The following is a 12,870-nucleotide window of genomic DNA, read 5'->3' as shown; positions in this document are numbered from 1 at the left end:
TTTACCCTTTAAATTAATTCCAAATAGAGGCAAAAATTTGCTGTTAGATAGTGTCTGTCTGAAAATAATTACTACAAAAATATTTAGTAACTTCACTTGTGGCCTATAAATCAGTAATTTAAAAGCATGTGGCAAGATTAGATCAGGTAAGTGTAAAGCACATAGATACATCATGACTTATACTAGGCGCTCAAAAATGTTGGCTTACAAACACCTGGAAACAGAATGGAAATCATAAAATCAGGTAACAATACAAGAGACAAGATAAATAGCACAGGAAAGAAAGCAATAGGAGTTTAAAAAGGAACCTTGGGAGATTTATTTCTCTATTGTTTGAGGCTTTTTTCATAGCTATAAACTACTATAAAACTAGAGAAATTATCTTAAACCAACTTTTTAGGTATTGGACAATAGGCAGCACAGACACATGATTTCTGAAAGGGGAAACAAGAAGGTAACTCCTACAACTTTCTAGCTTTCTGCCTGGAGGCAATTACTTGAGGTGTTGCAGAGGAGTACAAAAGCAGTGCCTGGTTGTCTGTTTCATTAAAGAGCTGAAGATTAAGGTGGAGAGTAGCAGAGATGGCTTGGATTTACATAGCAAAGAACCAGAGATAAAGGAGCTATAGAGAAAAAGGTCCTGAAATCCACATAACTGTCCCCTTAAGTCTTTGGCTACACACTAATTTGCATGGTTATGAAGAGAAACGCCACAAATAAAGAAGGAAAAGAATAACTACTTGAGAGCTTCAAACCAAACAAATCTCAGAGTTTACACTTCAAATTTTGGCAAATGAGAGAGCAGATAACTTATAGAATCATAAGATATTCAGCAGAGATCCCAGAACACTCATACTTTATAATAAATTATCTTCCAGACCCTTCCTAAATAAAGATTAAAGCAAGCCTCTAAAGGAAGACATTAAACCTCAAGTAAACTGTTTACCAAAACAACTTACACTTTATAAGGGAAGATAACAAAATCCAGATTCTCAAGAATGAAATATTTACAATATCTGGCATTGCATAAAACATAACCAAACATATAAAAAGAAGAAAAGGTAATCCTGACTTTAATCGTGATTAAAGTATGTGATGTCACAAAGCCCTAAAATAGAGGTGATTAAATTAGCAGACAAGCTAATATAACAGCCATTACATTAAAAATTAGCTTAAAAATCAATAAAAGGAAAAATAAATGCAAAATATAGAAAATAACATGGAAATTTTGATATTAAAAATATAATATTTGAAATAAAAATTCACTAAGTACATGTAAAATCAAATTAGATGTTACAGAAAAAGATAAGTGAACTTGAAAATACAACTAGGAGTTAAAACACACATATAACTGGAGTACAAGAAGTAGAATAAAGAGAGGAAGAAAAAGGAAAATACATTAAAAAAATAGTGTTTGGAAATTTTCTAAAATTTATGATAATTAAATCCACTGATCCAAGAATCTCATCAAATCCCAAACTTAAGAAACATAAAGAAAATCCAGATACAGGTATACCAAATTTAAATTTCTGAAAACATTAAACTAAAAGAAAATCTTAAATAATGCTTTACATTAATACTGGCGATAAAATAATAATGCTGGTGAGAAAAAGGCCTCTTTCATAGAAGAGAGGAAAAATAAGAATCTTATTAACTTATCTTTAGTTCACCTGAAAGAAAAACACCTGTCAGGTATGAATTAAACGTGAATGAAAACATCCTTCATAAATGAAAGCAACATTAGCTATACCAACACACGTAATAACAGAAAATTTATGTTCGCATTCCTGAACTACAAAACATGTTAAAGGAAATTATTCAGGCAGAAGAAAAAGATAAAGAATGAGAGGAGGAATAAGAAAAAAATCCCAATATAAGGGTCTTAGATGTAAAATCGTGTGATGTATGCTATCTGTGCAAAACGGTATAAAGACAGAGGGCAATCAGTTAAACATTAATATTTAAATAATGGGAATCACCATAAACAATTAAATAGATATTTTTTAATAAGCCAAAGATGGTGATACAACTAAGTTCTAAATATAATCCAAAATAAGACATAAAGAAGTGGGAACAAAAGAACAAAAACAAAAAGAACAAGTAAAAAATACGGCAGGATACTAGATTTCATACCAAAAGTCTTGTATTTATATTAAATGTAAACAGTATAAACACACTAATTCAAGGCAAAAATTGTCAGATTGTATAAATAAAGCAGAAGCAAATTTTATGTAGTCAACAAAAAAGTACTTCAAATGTAAGTACACATATAAGTAAAATGTAAAATTCTTTAAAGAGAAATACCATGTAAACACTATTTAAAACAAACTAAAATTCAAAAAAACAAATAGTACTAGAAAAAAAGAAACACATTTCATTATGTTAAAATAATAAGATACCATCTCACATCAGTCAGAAAGGCAATTATTAAGAAGCTAAGGAACAATAGATGCTGGTGAGGCTGTGGAGAACTAAGAACACTTTTACACTGCTGGTGGGAATGCAAATTAGGTCAACCATTGTGAAAGGCAGTGTGGTAATTCCCCAAGGATCTAAACCAGAAATACTGTTTGATCCAGCAATCCCATTACTATGCATATAAAGAAAGAAATATAAATCATTCTATTATAAAGGTACATACATGTGTATGTTTATTGCAGCACTATTCACAATAGCAAAGACATGGAATCAACCCAAGTGACCATCAATGATAGACTAGATAAAGAAAATGTGGTATATAAACACCATGGAATACTGTGAGGCCATAAAAAGGAAGGAGATCATGTCCTTTGCAGAGACATGGATGGAGCTGGAAGCTATTATTCCCAGAAAACTAACACAGGAACAGAAAACCAAACATGGCATGTTTTCACTCATAATTGGGAGCTGAACAATGAGAACACATGGATACAGGGAAGGGAACAACACACACCAGGGCCTGTAAAGGGTTGCCAGGAGAGAGAACATCAGGATAAATAGCTAATGCATGCGGGGCTTAAAACCTATGTATAGGGTTGATAGGTGTAGCAAACCACCATGGCACATGTTTACCTGTATAACAAACCTGCACATTCTGTGCATGTTTGCATGCACAGAATACAATTTTAGTTTGCATGCAACTAAAATACAAGTGCATAAAAAATAATTTATTTGGAAGACATAAAAACATAAATTGTATTCATAGCATAATAGAAATCCTAAATAAATACAACAAAAAGGTACAAATCTGAAAGTAAATGTAAACAACTTTACAGTGATAGTTTGCAATTTCAAAACAACTTTCTGGAATTGATGGAAAAAGCAGAAATAAGGATAATCCATAATACTCCACCCAATGACTGCATAATAGAAATTATTTTATCAAGTGAACATAAAATGTTAACAAAAATAGATTGTAGCCTGGGCAATAAAAAAAACCATGAAGAGCCAGAACAATCAAGTATATATTTTCTGGTCATAACAGAATAAAATCAGAAATCACTAACAAGAAAATCTGAAATATCACCCCCACAATTGCAAGTCAAGTAATGTATTTTAGTAAAGCCACTGAGCCAGAGAAGAAATCTCAAAGACAATTAGAAAACATTGGGAAATGTTTCTCCAACACTTTGAGTCTTTGTGTAGCCTTACATGTGAGATGGGTCTGGATGAAGCATACCGAGGGGTTTTGGTTGTGTCTTTTGATTGGGGGATTCAGTCAATTTAAATTTAGGATTAATAATAATATATGTGAGTTTATTACCACATATATTGGAGAAAAAATTACCAACCAAATGGGGAGCAAAAATAAATAAATAAATAAAAAGCAGGAGTTGCAATTCTCGTCTCTGATAAAATAGATTTTAAAGCAACAAAGATCAAAAGAGGCAAAGAAGCTCATTACATAACGATAAAAAGATCAATGCAAAAAGTAGAGCTAACGATCCTAAATATATATGCACCCAATACAGGAACACCCAGATACATAAGACTTATAAAGAGACTTAGAGTTCCACACAATAATAGTGGGAGACTTCAACATCAATATTAGATAGATCAAAGAGACAGAAAACTAACAAGGATATCCAGGACTTGAACTCAGATCCGGAACAAGTAAACTTAATAAACATTTATAGAACTCTCCACTTTAAATATATAAAATATACACTCTTATCAGTACCACATCATACGTACTCACAGGTTTAAATGAAATATTGGTTGGCTGCTTGTTTGTTACTTTCCTCCCCTATTCCTTCCTGTTTCCATGATTAAGCACAATTATTGGCATAAAAGAGGTTTTCAATACCCATTTTTAGACTGCATTCTAGCCTGGGCAATAAAGCAACACTCCCATTCTCTCTTCCTCTTTCTCTTCCTCTTTCTTCCTCTCCTTCATTCTTTTTTTTTCTTTCTTTCTCTCTTTCTTTCTTTAAAAAAAAGAAAGAAAAAAGAAAACATTGGGAAATGAATAAAAATAAAAGAAAGTACATCAAAATTGGTGAGGTGTACTTATTAGTGCTCAAGAAGAAATTATGGTTCTCATAATTTATGAAAGATAAGCAGAAAGGTCTAAGTAATTCACAAAAGAGAAACACAAAGGTCTAAAAGTAATAATATTTACTTTAAGCAGAAATAAAAGTAGAGCTCATTAAATAAAACACAAATAAAAGAAAGAAATAAAAGAGTATTGGTAAACTAGAAAAATCAAATAATACAGAAAATTAGTAAAATCAGAAGCTGAGTCTTTGAAAAGATAAATAAATGAAAAGAAAAAGAAAAATATTCTATGTTACCAATAACAAACACAAAAGAGAAAACATTATTATATATTTAACAAATACAAGAATAATTTAAAAATATTATGATCATTTTATGTCATTAAAATTGAAAAATTAGGTAAAATGTTTAAATTCCATCAAAACGTATAAGAAAACTGAAACATGATGAAAACAAAGTGTGAGCAGTCCTGTTTTTAGTAATTTAATACTTTCTTTAGTAATTTAAATTACTAAAATACTTTTAGTAACTTAAAACTTTCCAACAGATAGGACAACATACTACTTCCAGTTTTAAAATCACAGTGTAGAAGAAAGCTAGTTTCACTCCCCCTGCCAAAACAAAAATAAATATACAGCACCAAGGTTTTCACCAGCAGTAAACCAGAACTCAAATATGAGAATAAAACAGATCCCAGGGCCACAGAGAAGTGAACAAACTCTGAGCAGATGGTGGGATAACTGGACTTCCACATTTACAATGCCCCACCCTGCAACCCTGCTTGACAACAAGTGTATGAAAATCTTCCCACAACTTATGGCTTCTATACTAGAGAAAATGAGATTGAGGTGGTCAATTAGCTTCTGTACCACCTTGGTGCCCTTGCAAGAGACCTGTCCCTGCCTTAACCCATGGGAAAATTCATGACTGTCCAAAAGGAAAAATATTCCTGAGGATAGGTAGAGAAAAATAGAGAAAGTGGGACTATCATCCCAGGCCTGGAAACAATGATCTGTAACTTAGCCAAAGAAGATAATAAATAAGAGTGGCTATTTAGCAGCACCACATTTTAGGTGTTACATTTCACAGGGCCATTGGGCATAAACACCTAGCCAGCCTTACCATACTGCTGGGATAACCCATTTGAGATCTTTCCCATTTGAAACAGGCAGCAGTCCTATCTAAGGAATCACCTAGAGCCAAAAAGGAGACAATGACCAAGCAATAAAGATTTCCCAAGCAAATAGAGCCAATGAAAGCCAAAAAAAGCTAATAATAGAAAAGTAGAATAAATTACTAATAATTCAAAGGAAAGACATAGACGCATACCCACAAGAAACAACAAAAAACACAGAACCATGACCTCCACAATAGGATAAGCAAAAATCCAGTGACTGACCCTAATGAGGCAATAAGTTGTAAGCTCTTTAAAAAAGAATCCAACATAGCAGAATTAAGAAAACTCATTGATCTCCAAGATAACACAGTAAAGCAATTCAGAAATTTATCAGAGGAATTTGACAAAAATTGAAATAATAATTTTAAAAATCCAACCGAAATCATGGAACTAAAATATTCTTCAGGATATTATTCAGGAAAACTTTCCCAACCTAGCAAGGCAGGACAATATTCAACTCCAAGTAATACAGAGAACACCACAAAGATATTCCTCAAGTAGAGCAACTCCAAGACACATAATTGTTAGATTCAACAGGGTTGAAATAAAGGAGAAAATTCTAAGGGCAGCTAGAGAGAAAGGTCAGGTTACCCATAAAGGGAAGCCTATCAGACTCACAGCAGATCTCTCAGCTGAAACCCTACAAACTAGAAGAGAGTGAAGGTCAAATTCAATATCCTCAAAGAAAAGAATTTTCAACCCAGAATCTCATATCCAGCCAAACTAAGCTTCATAAATGAAGGAAAAATAAAATTTTTCACGAACAAGCAAGCACTCAGAGATTTCATCACCACCAGGCCTGCTGTACAAGAGCTTCTGAAAGAAGCACTACACACAGAAAGGAACAACCAGTATCAGTCATCCCAAAAACTTACCAAAAGGTAAAGAATATCTCCATAACGAAGAATCTATATCAACTAATGGGCAAAATAGCCAGCTAGCATTAAATGAAAATATTAAACTCACAAATATCAATATTAATCCTAAATTTAAATGGATTAAACGCCCCAATCAAAGACACAGATACATAAACTGAATAAAAAGTCAAAACAAATTGGCACTCTGTATCCAGATCCATCTCATAAGCAAGGACACACAAAGACTCAAAACAAAAGGTTGGAGGAAGATTCACCAATCAAATGAAGAGAGAAAAAAAAAAAACCAGGAGTTTTAATTTTCATGTTTGACAAAATAGACTTTAATACTAACAAAGACTAAAAGAAACAAAGAAGGACATTACATAATGATAAAAGGATCAATGCAACAATAGGAGTCAATGATCATAAATATATATGCAGCCAATATTGGAGCACCCAGATACATAAGACAAGTTTTTAATGACTTATAAAGAGACTTGGACTCCCGCACAATAATAGCGGGAGACTTTGACACCACGTTGTTAATATTTGATGGATCAATGAGATAGAAAATTAACAGGGACATTTATGATTTGAACTCAGACCTGGAACAAGTAAACTCAGTGAATATTTATAGAATTCTTCACCCCATGTCCACAGAACATACATTTTTCTCAGTATCACATTACACCTATTTTGAAAGTGACCACATAATGGAAGCAAATCACCACTCTTCAGCATTTGCATAGCATTTCACAGATTTAAATGAAATATTGGTTGGCTGTTTGTTTGTTATTTTCTTTCCTTACTCCTTCCTGTCTCCACTGTTAAGCACAATTATCAACATAAAAGAGGTTTTTAATACCACCTTTTAGATTGCATTACAGCCTGGGCAATAGAGCAAGACTCCTGTTCTCTCTCCCCCTTTTCTCTTTTTCTTTCTTTCTTTCATTAATAAAAAAAGACAGAAAAACCAGGACCCAATGACATGCTTCATTCAAGAAACACATTTTACCTATAAAGACACATATAGCTGAAAGTCAAGGAGTGATAAAAGATATTCCATGCAACTGGAAACCAGTAAAGAGCAGAATTAGTTATACCAGTAGCAGATAAAACAGACTACAAATCTAAGTTTATAAAAAGAGAAGAATAAGGTCATTACATAATCATAATCAAAAAAATATATAACAATCATAAATAGGTGTGCACTCAATACAGAAGGTCAAAGTATGTAATTATGAACAAATCTAAAGGGAGAAATAGAATGCAAAACAATAATAGTAAGCAACTTTAACACCGCACTCTCAGTAGTGAACAAGTCATTGAGACAGAAAATAAAAAGAGAAACAGTAGGATAAAAATACATACTAGATCAAATAGACCTAACTGGTGTATACAGAATATTTTACCCAACTGCTGCAGAATATTAATTATTTTCATCACTACATGAATCAATCTCAAGATTATACCACATCTTAGGTCAAAATACAAAGTCTAAACAAATACAAAAAAGTAGAAATTATATCAAATATCTTTTCTGACTACAATGGAATAAAACTAGAAATCAATAACAAGAAGAACTCAGAAAATAGACAAACTCCTAAAAATTTAACAACATACTTCTGGAAGATGACTGAATAGGAACAGCTCTGGATTGCAGTTCTTAGTGAAAACACAGAGGGTGAGTGATCACCCCATTTCCAAATGAATTTTTACTGCCAACAGACCAGGAGATTGTGGGATGGAAAAGCACCACGAGTCTCCAGTGCAGCTGTTTCAGCTGGTGCAGCAGGTATCCATACAAAAATTCACGCAGATCTGGGCACCATTTCAACTGGCAACTGGAATGCCTGGGAGACAGAGTCGCCTGTTCAACTGAAGAAAAGGGGGCTGAAACAGGGAGCCAGGTGACCTAGCTTGGCTGGTCCCATCCCCACAAAGACCAGCAATCTGAAACTCTCTGGATTGAGAGTTTCACTGAAAGCACAGCTGGACCTAGGATGGTCCAGTTTTGTGGTGGGAAGGGCGCCCGCCATTACCAAGGAAGTCCACCACTGCTGAGGCAGTCTGCCATTACCGAGGCAATCCACCATTAGCAAGGCAGTCCGCCATTACAAAGACAGTCTGCCATTACTGAAGCTGACTGCCACTAACAAGGAAGTTCTAACTATAACCCTATAAACAAAACTGCAAGGAAGTTCACACAGCAGCTGGGCAGAGCCCACGGCAGCTCAGCAACACCTCTGCTGGCAGACTGTGACTAGGCTACCTCCTTGCTGAACAGGGCATCTCTGAAAAAGGCAGCAGAATGACAGAAACATATAAATAAAGCCTCACCTTCCCAGGACAGAGCACCTCGGAAAAAAAAGGCGGTTATAAGTTCCGCTGCAGCAGAATTAAACATACCTGCCCAGCAGCTCTGAATAGAAAAGCGGAGCTCACAGCTCAGCACTTAGGCTCCTATAAGGGACAGACTATCTCCTTAAGCATCTCCCTGACCCCCATATAACCAAAGAGACACTTCATAAAGGAGAGCTAAGGCTGACATCTGGCAGGTATCCTTCTGAGACAAAAATAACAGAAGAAGAAAGTGGCAGCAACACTTACTATTCTGCAGCCACTGCAGGTGATCCCCAGGCAAGCAGGGTCTGGAGTGGACCTCCAGCAGTCCTTTAGCAGGGAGACCTGACTGTTACAAGGAAAATTAAGAAAGAAACAACTTCATCAGCAACAAAAAGGACATCCACTCAGAGACCCCATCTGAGAGTCACCAACTACAAAGACTACAGAGAGATAAATCTACAAAGAAGGGAAGAAACCAGCCCAAAGAAGGGTGAAAAACTGCAAACCAGAATGCTTCTCATCCTCCAAAGGATCACAACTCCTCCCCAGCAAGGGAACAAGGCTGGATAGAGAATGAGTCTGATGCATTGACAGAAAAAGGGTTCAGAAGGTGGGTAATAACAAACTTCTCTGAGTTAAAGAATATGTTCTAAATAAATGCAAAGAAACTAAGAACCTTGAAAAAAGGTTTGATGAAATGCTATTGAGAATAAACAGCTTAGAGAGGAATATAAATGAATTCATGGAGCTGAAAAACACAACACAAGAATTTTGCAAAGCATACACAAGTTTCAACAGCTGAATTGACCAAGCAGAAGAAAGGATATCAGAGATTGAAGACCAACTCAATGAAATAAAATGAGATGGCAAGGTTAGAGAAAAAAGAGTAAAAAGAAATGAACAAAGCCTCCAAGAAATATGGGATTATGTGAAAAGACCTAATCTATGTTTGATAGGTGTACCTGAATGTGACAGAGAGAATGAATCCAAGCTGGAAAACACTCCTTAGGCTATTATCCAGGAGAACTTTCCCAAATTAGCAAGGCAGGCCAGCATTTAAGTCCAGGAAATATAGAAAACACCACAAAGATTTTCATCAAGAAGAGCAACCCCAAGGCACATAATCATCAGATTCACCAGTGTTGAAATGAAGGAAAAAAGCTAAAGGCAGCCGGAGAGAAAGGTCAGGTTACCCACAAAGGGAAGCTCATCAGACTTACAGTGGACCTCTCTGCAGAAACCCCACAAGTCAGAAAAGAGTGGGGGCCAATATTCAACATCCTTAAAGAAAAGAACGTTCAAACCAGAATTTCATATCCAGCCAAACTAAGCTTCATAAGTGAAGGAAAAATAAAATCCTTTACGAACAAGCAGTTGCTCAGAGATTTCATCAACATCAGGCCTGCTTTACAAGAGCTCCTGAAAGAAGTACTAAACATAGAAAGGAATGACCAGTACAAGCCAGTCCAAAAATATACCAAATGCTAAAGAGCATCAACACAATGAAGAAACTGCATCAACGAATGGGTAAAACAACCAGCTAGCATTAAAATGGCAGGATCAAATTTACACATAACAATATTAACCTTAAATGTAAATGGGCTAAATGCTCAATCAAAAGACGCAGACTGGCAAATTGGATAAAAAGTCAAAATGCATCTGTGTGCTGTATCCAGGAAACCCATCTCACATGCCAGGATACACAAAGGCTCAAAATAAAGGGATGGAGGAAGACCCACCAGGCAAATGGAGAGAAAAAGAAAAAGTGGGGTTGTAATCCCAGTCTTTGATAAAATAGACTTTAAAGCAACAAAGATCAAAAGAGACAAAGAAGGTCATTACATAATGGTAAAAGGATCGATATAACAAGAAGAGCTAACGATCCTAAATACATACGCACTCAATACAGGAGCACCCAGATACATTAAGCAAGTTCTTAATGACTTAAAAAGAGACTTAGACTCCCACACAATAATAGTGGGAGACTTTAACACTCCACTGTCAACGTTAGACAGATCAATGAGACAGAAAATTAACAAGGATATCCAGGACTTGAATTCAGACCTGGACCAAGCATAACTTTACAGACATTTACAGAACTCTCCGCCCCAAATCCACAGAATATACAATCTTCTCAGCACCACATCACACCTACTCTAAAACTGACCACATAATTAGAAGTAAAACATTCCTCAGCAAATGCAGAAGAATGGAAATCATAACAGTCTCTCAGACCACAGTGCAATCAAATTAGAACTCAGAATTCAGAAACTAACTCAGAACCATACAACTTCATGGAAACTGAACAATTGGCACTTGAATGTTGACTAGATAAACTATGAAATGAAGGCAGAAATAAAGATTTTCTTTGAAACCAACGAGAATGAAGACACAACATACCAAAATCTCTGGACACATTTAAAGCAGTGTCTAGAGGAAAATTTATAGCAATAAATGCCCACATGAGAAGCAAGGAAAGATCTAAAATCGACACTCTCTCATCAAAATTGAAAGAACTAGAGGAGCAAGATAAAAAAAACTCAAAAGCCAGTAGAAGACAAGAAATAACTAAGATCAGAGCAGAACTGAAGGAGATGGAGACACACACACAAAAAAAAACCCTTCAAAAAATAAAAAATCCAGGAGTGGGTTTTTTTTTTAAAAGATCAACAAAATAGGCAGACCATTAGCCAGATTAATAAAAAGGAAAAGAGATAATAATCAAATAGATACAATAAAAAACGATAAAGGGGATATCACCGCAGATTCCACAGAAATACAAACTATCATCAGAGATTACTACAAACAAGTCTATGCACATAAACCAGAAAACCTGGAAGAAATGGATACATTCCTGGACGCTTGCACACTCCCAAGCCTAAACCAGGAAGAAGTCAAAATCCTGAATAGACAAATAACAAGGGCTGAAGTTGAAGCAGCAATTAATAGCCCACCAATGAATAAAAGCCCAGGTCCAGATGGGTTCACAGCCAAATTCTACCAGACATACAAAGAGGAGCCGGTACCATTCCTTCTGAAACAATTCCAAACAATCCAAAAAGAAGGAATCTTCCCCAAATCATTTTATGAGACCAACATCATCCTTATACCAAAACCCAGCAGAGACTCAACAAGATAAGGAAACTTCAGGCCAATATCCATGACGAACACAGATGCAAAAATCTTCAATAAAATACTGGCAAACCGATTTCAACAGCACATCCAAAAGCTTATCCATCACAATTAAGTAAGCTTCATCATGGGGATGCAAGGCTTGTTCAACATATGCAAGTCTATAAACGTAATTGACCACATAAACAAAACCAAAGCAAAAACCACATTATTATCTCAATAGATGCAGAGAAGGTCTTCGACAAAATTCAATAGTGCTTTATGCTAAAAACTCTCAATAAACTAGGTATTGACGGAATGTATCTCAAAATTATAAAAGCTATTAATGAAAAACCCACAGCCAATATCATACTGAATGGGCATAAACTGGAAGCATTCCCTTTGAAATCTGGCACTAGACAAGGATGCCCTCTCTCATCACTCCTATTCAACATAATATTGGAATTTCTGGCCAGAGCAATGAGGCAAGAAAAAGAAATAAAGGGTATTCAATTAGGAAAGGGTGAAGTCAAATTGTGTCTATTTGCAGACAACATAATTGTATATTTAAAAGACCCTAACATTACAGCCCCGAATCTCCTGAAACTGATAAGCAACTTCAGCAAAGTCTCAGGATACAAAATCAATGTGCAAAACTCATAAGGATTCCTATACACCAATAACACTCTTAAAGAGAGTCAAATCAAGAATGAACTGCCATTCACAATTGCTACAAAGAGAATAAAATACCTAGGAATACAACTGAGAAAGGATGTAAAGTCCTCTTCAAGGAGCACTAACTTCAAACCACTACTCAAAGAAGTAAGAGAGGAAACAAACAGGTGGAGAAACATTCCATGCTCATGGTTAGAAAGAATCAATATTGTGAAAATGGCCATATTG

General features: G+C 35.2%; 1 protein-coding gene across 9 annotated transcripts in view; it reads right to left on the bottom strand.

Annotated features, from left to right (window-relative positions):
• MARCHF1 (membrane associated ring-CH-type finger 1) overlaps positions 1-12,870 on the bottom strand; it is a 933,735-nt gene that overhangs the window by 479,719 nt on the left and 441,146 nt on the right. The window lies entirely within an intron of this gene.

Source organism: Callithrix jacchus, chromosome 3 (assembly GCF_049354715.1).
Source record: "Callithrix jacchus isolate 240 chromosome 3, calJac240_pri, whole genome shotgun sequence".
NCBI classification, from domain to species: Eukaryota; Metazoa; Chordata; class Mammalia; order Primates; family Cebidae; genus Callithrix; species Callithrix jacchus.
The sequence above is the reverse complement of the archived record's forward strand: the minus strand, read 5'-3'. Positions and strand labels throughout refer to the sequence as shown.